The sequence below is a fragment of the Epinephelus moara genome, chromosome 24 (assembly GCF_006386435.1).
Source record: "Epinephelus moara isolate mb chromosome 24, YSFRI_EMoa_1.0, whole genome shotgun sequence".
Lineage (NCBI taxonomy): Eukaryota > Metazoa > Chordata > Actinopteri > Perciformes > Serranidae > Epinephelus > Epinephelus moara.
In genome coordinates, this window is record NC_065529.1 from 22,902,333 (window position 1) to 22,908,788 (window position 6,456).

At 38.8% G+C, this 6,456-nt stretch overlaps 1 non-coding gene across 1 annotated transcript; it reads left to right on the plus strand.

Moving 5' to 3' along the window:
* Window positions 1–1,320: 1,320 nt before the first annotated feature.
* On the plus strand, window positions 1,321–1,393 carry trnaf-gaa (transfer RNA phenylalanine (anticodon GAA)). The gene has a single exon. It is a non-coding gene; the product is annotated as a tRNA-Phe (tRNA).
* The last annotated feature ends 5,063 nt before the right edge of the window (window positions 1,394–6,456 follow it).

The window sequence follows — 6,456 nt, forward strand, 5'->3', positions numbered from 1 at the left end:
CAGTCTAAATTGTTTTGGTGTTGGAGGTATCGGCCGTGGAGGTGTCTGCTTTCTTTCCAATATAATGGAACTAGATGGCACTCAGCCTGTGGTGCTCAAAGTGCTAAAAAAGAAGGAAGAAGGAAGGAAGCATGCGTCTGCTGCTAGCATCCCTAGCACCACTGAGCTAGCCCAAGCCTTTCATCCATGAGTAGATGCACACTTCCTTCTACGCAATGACACAACTGGTAGGTGTAGTGTAGTAGAAGAAAACTACTCACAACTAGGTCTGTTGATTATCTTACCATCATGATTTTTGGACAGAGACATGCATTTTTTGACACGTTGAGCACCATAATCTGAGAGCCATAGTTCCATTATACTTGGGAGAAGGCAGATGTCTCTACGACTGATATCTCCAACACTTGGCAACTCACACCAAAACGATCTGCATTAATATATAGCACTACAGGTAAGAACAAAAATGCATTTTTGATTTGGGGGTGAACTGTCCCTTTAAACTAAAGATATTGTTTAAAAACCTTTTTGGATCAGCTGGAAAACTCAGCTTTTCTTCTGACCTCATGAAAGTTGATTTTTTTTTAGAGATATGTGGTTCTCACAAAAATTCTGGACCTCACTATTTTCCAAACCCTGGCTACAGCCCTGTTTACAATAGGTATTTGGAGCCTTAACTTAGGAAGTTTACATTCATTTTTAGTCCCAAATCTCAAATATTATTATCATTATCATTATTTTTATTATCATTATGATTACCCCTGCAGACCCATTTAAAACCAATACTGCTGTTTCTTCCCCCTTTGTAGCTGTGTATAGTCGGTCAGCAATGAAAATGGTTTCATATGAGCAGTGGCTGTCTGACTTGGTGTGCAGTGTACTGAGGCTGTATTGCTCAGAGACTGCATCTGAAACACAATACTGCAAACTAAAGCCAAAAATAAAACAATAAATCAATAAATAAAGTAATAAGTGAATGTGTTTGTCTTAATGCATATTTATGTGTTTGCTAAAAACTGTAACTTTACCCTGAACATACCATGCAGTGTATAGTACTATCACCATTCTGCACCACACTGAAAGAGCAAAAGTGTAGCCATGGGTTATTCATTCCTTTCAATGTAGGAAGGAGCTTTAAATACCAGCCTGCATTAAAATGCTTCAAGTGTTTGTTATCAATAATGAGGACAAATAATCACAGCATTTCTTACAGACGTATCTTGTCAATAGTGCCTGGAGTACATATGTAGTATATATATTGTACCAGATCGACCTCTGGTGGTCACACGGACAAATTGCACAGGCTGCCGCTCAATGAGAGGAGCCGAAATAGCTCAGTTGGGAGAGCGTTAGACTGAAGATCTAAAGGTCCCTGGTTCGATCCCGGGTTTCGGCAGAAAGTGACAATCCTTTTCCAGCGTGAGTAATATGAAGTGTGATAATATAGGGTAGATCGAGTTTGTCACGTGTCACGCAATACACATAAAAGAGTTGCTATCATGAATAAAGGCAATACGGCAGCGATTAATAAAGCAAGGGAGGTGTGGGGTCAGAAAATAAAGACACTGGTTTGTGAGGCTTCGACTGGCCATCATTAGGTGTATGGTATAATCATGAATTATACATATTATAATATGAACATCCAGAGTCTGCTGGGTCTCTTCTTGTAAAATAAACAACAGGAAGTGATTGTTTTATGAAACAAACAACAGCAGTTTGTTTAAAAGCGTTTTCTGATCTAATGCTGTTTTTGGCAGGACGACATCATTCTGTTACAAATCACCGTTAAAATACCAATCACGTTTATAATGTAGGCTAGTTAAAGCTTGGTTACGTTGAAGCACAAAAACAATGTTTAAGTAAAGAATAGTTTGGGTTAAATAAGCTTTTGTTCAAGTTTAAAAAAGAGAGGACCACTCTGTCTTTTAACACTTTATTCAGCTGACACAGATTTTACATAACCATCACCAGATCTTTATCAGAACCTGAAAAATATAGTAAAATGTTCCATATTTGAATACATAAAGCAAAATCAAACCAGTACACTGTAGACTGGTGTATTCATTCCATTTCCTACCATAAAGATGTCTACCATACACACTGTGAATTATACAGAAAACTAAATACAACCTCAAAAGATTAATTAAAACTCGACTGTAACTGAGAGTTCACTTCTGTCTTAGGCTGGTGGATATATGATGCTCGCCACTGAACTCTCTGGTAACTGGTTTGTGATGAGGACAGGTGGAGGCATATCTCTATTTCTGAGAATGTGTGTGGACTAGGTAAGATATGTAAGACTTCCACATGAAACATGGAACAAACAAACAGTTGCTTACAGTAAGTTAAGAAGGCACAACATCACATGGATTTACTCCACAGCTCCCTGCTCCAGCCACATGGCAACTGTGCGCCCTCTGCTCCTTTAGATCCCCCCTAGTGGCATTAATATAGCTCACCAGTAGGTGGCGCTTATGGACTGTTACTGCACCCAATTTGTAGTGCTGTGAAAAGCAGGTAGTACAGCCCTTAACTAATATAAAACTAATATACAACCATAGATGTGGTACTTCGTATTCTCACAGTCCCAGTATAGTTCAAGCCTTTCTAACACCCACACTTCAAGAGAATAAATAAAATACAACAACAACTCCAGGAAATAACAAATAGTGATAACTCAGGTGTTGTTGAATCAGAATAAAGAGACAGAAAAACCAGGGTCACATCCTCAGTAATCTGATGCTGCTTTGAAACTGACTTCAATGTAGCTTCTCTCAATTTAAAATCTGCTGTTAAAAATTCTGCTAGTGATTTCACATCTCTCCCCCTCAGGTTGGGATTACTACATGTCCCAGAATGCTGTTCAACAAACACATGTTATAGTGTAAATGTTTCCAAAAGTAACACAGCACTGCAAACAAAGTGAGTAAATGAATAAAAGGCCTGCTACCAGTGAGTATAGTGGGTTTAGCACGTAGAATAGATGAAATTAAACTTCTCACTGTCATTCTTTTTGAACCACTTATGTTCTCCTCCAGCCAGACGTAGGGACTGTTGGCCTGCTTGGCTTTCTCTTGGACCCATTGCTGCTTGTCAGGGTTGGTTAGTTGAAGTTCCCTCCGCAGTGATATAAGGCGTCCTTGAACAAGGCAAACAGCAGGGATGAGGATCGGAGTTGGAGCTGGGAGTATCGCGTGAGTTGGAGAGTGGTAGGATTGAAAATTGTTTGGCGGGTTGCATAAACTGTACTTTGACTGTATCATCATGTCAACTACCTCAGATGGTTTCAGTGAGAATGAAATGGAGTGGATGATATCCAGATCTACAAGACAGAAAAGGGCGGCTAGAGAGAGAAATAGGAAAGAACGGGAGTTAAGCTGGTCAGATGGCAGCGAAGTCGAACCCACTAAGAGGAAAAAATCAAGACACAGTCCTCAGAAGCAGGACCAACATGATCAAACAAACGACTGGAAGGTAGTGATTGAGTTTAATCAAGACGGAGGGCATTACCACCCGATAAAGCTTACTAAAGCAATCGAAGATGAGATTGGTAAAATCAAGTTCACGAAGTTTATGAAAAATAAACAAGTAATGATACATGCAAACAGCAAGCAACAACAAGAGAAAATTCTCGGTATGTCTACCTTGCTTGGAGAGAGAATGAAGGCTCACGTACCCGGGGACTTAGCAAGTGTTCGAGGTGTCATTTCTGGAATACCTTTAAGTATGACTATGGAAGACATCAAAAAGTGATTAAGGCCTCAAGAATCAAAAATAAAAGGGATGGGGTACTGAAAGATACCACGGCTGTGATACTTCAGTTTGAGAAAGTTCTCCCCAGATCAGTGCAAATGGGTTACATAAATTTCAATGTAAGGGAGTATATCCCAAAACCCCTCAGGTGCTTTGCTTGTCAAAGAATGGGGCACATTGCCAAACAGTGTAATGGAAAACTTAGATGTGCAAGATGTGGAGGACAGCATGAGTATGGAAAATGTGAAAAAGACGCTAAAGTTAAATGTTGTAATTGTGGTGGAGATCACAGTGCAGCATATGAAGGCTGTGTGGTGCAAAAAGAAGCCAAAGAAGCTCAGAGGGTTAAGATAACGGAAAAGGTATCATATGCAGAAGCACTCAAGAAAGTCAGAGTGGAGGGAACACACCAAGTTATTGTAAGTGAGCAGGCTCAAAGAAAAGTACTGCAAGATAAAGCCCATACAAGAGAAAGCCAGGTGCAGAACCCTGTACAGAGTGTCTGCAGTCACAAATGTAAGACTGGAGAAAACACCATAGCTATCAACAAAATCCAGTTTGTGGCCTTTATCTGCCATACCATTAATGTAGCCACTCAAATGACGAGGAAAAGTGATAAAATCAAAACTATTGTGGAGGCAGCAGGAAAGTTCCTTGAAATGAAAGATCTAAAAGCTGACCAAATCCATGCTCTATTGTCAACGGATGAATCAGTTGGAAATGTACAAACTGTCAGTTAAAACATTAATTATGGTCCTCCTTATTCTCCAGTGGAATGCAAGGAGTCTTATAGCTAATGGTCAAGAACTCAAAAAATATATTTACTCTCTAGAAACTGTCCCAGATGTAATATGTATTCAGGAAACCTGGCTGAGACCTCACTTAGATTTTATAATCCCTGGATTCAGTTCAGTTAGGCATGATAGAGCCAATAATCAGAATGGTGGAGGGTGTGCTACATTTATTAAAGATGGGTTAGCTTATAGAGAGATTGCTTCACCTAATGATATTGAGTGTGTAATTCTTGAGATATGCAGTGGAAGAATTAAGGGAAATATTAAGGTAATAAATTTCTATAATCCATGTAAAAATCTGGATGTAGAAGTGTTAAAAGAAGTGGCTGGAAGTCCACACAGAGGAGAAATATGGTGTGGAGATTTCAATGCACATAATACTTTATGGGGCAGCAATCACACAGACAGTAATGGTTCTATAATAGAAGACATTTTAGATGAAAGATCACTTGTATGTCTTAATGATGGACAAGGGACAAGATTCAATGTAAATAGAGGTACATTTTCATGTATAGATCTCACGCTAGTGTCTGACTCTTTAGTTAATGCTTGTGAATGGAATGTTAGGAATGACTCTCTGGTAGGTAGTGATCATTTTCCAATACTAATTAAAATGAATAAAGAGGTATCTAAACAAGAGGGTTGCACGTTTACAAGATGGTGCTTTGATAAAGCTGACTGGAAGAAATTTAAACACTGTTGTGAAGCCTCAGTAGGCTCTATTAGTCTTGAAGGAGATATTGAGGACTATGCAAAACAGGTAACAGACCATATTCTAGATGCTGCAAATCTGACTGTTGCTAAGAAAACAACAGGGAGTAGGAGGAGGGTAGTTCCTTGGTAGAATGAGGAATGCAGTAAAGCCATTAAAGAGAGAAACAGGGCTTTTAGAAAGCTAATGAAAAACATGATACAAGAGAACCTTATAGAGTTCAAAAGAAAAAGGGCTCTTGCTCGGAAAATAATTAAAGACGCAANAAAGCCATTAAAGAGAGAAACAGGGCTTTTAGAAAGCTAATGAAAAACATGATACAAGAGAACCTTATAGAGTTCAAAAGAAAAAGGGCTCTTGCTCGGAAAATAATTAAAGACGCAAAGAAGAGATCATGGAGAGATTTCTGTTCCACCATTGGCAGAGAAATAAAATTAGCTCATGTATGGTCTATGTTTAGACAAATGAATGGTAATAGAAAATCAGGTAAAACTCCAGCTTTGATTAATGAGGATGAATTGGTAACTTCAGACAAAGGAAAAGCAGAGCTACTTGGGAAAACATTTATTGCCACTCATAGTGGTGATCACCTTGATGATTTACACAGGAAAAAGAGAGAGCAGGTTCTTAGGGAACATAAAAACATCTGGGAGAAAAAAGAGAATTGTAGTTCAACATTAGATTTGGAGTTCACAATGAAAGAACTTAAAACAGCCTTACAAGGCACAGGAAATACGGCTCCAAGACAGGATCAGATTTGTTATGCAATGCTCTGACAGCTTCCTGAAGTAACGTTACAGATAATATTGAATCTTTTTAATAAAATATGGAGAGAGGGACAGATACCCAGGAGCTGGAAGGAGGCAGTAATACTGCCATTCAGCAAACCGGGGAAAGATCCTGGAAACCCAAACAATTACAGACCTATTGCGTTAACATCTCACATTTGCAAATGGATGGAGAAAGTCATTGTAAATAGATTAGCGTTTTTTCTGGAGCAGAAAGGGCTGCTAAATAATAATCAGTGTGGTTTCAGAAAAGGGCGCTCAACAGTGGATGCCTTAGTAAGAGTGAGCAATGAAATTGAAAAGACTTTTAAAATGAAAGAGGTAATGGTTATTGTGTTTTTTGACATTGAGAAGGCTTATGACTCAATGTGGAGAGATGGTCTTCTTATAAAACTAAATCAAATGGGTATTG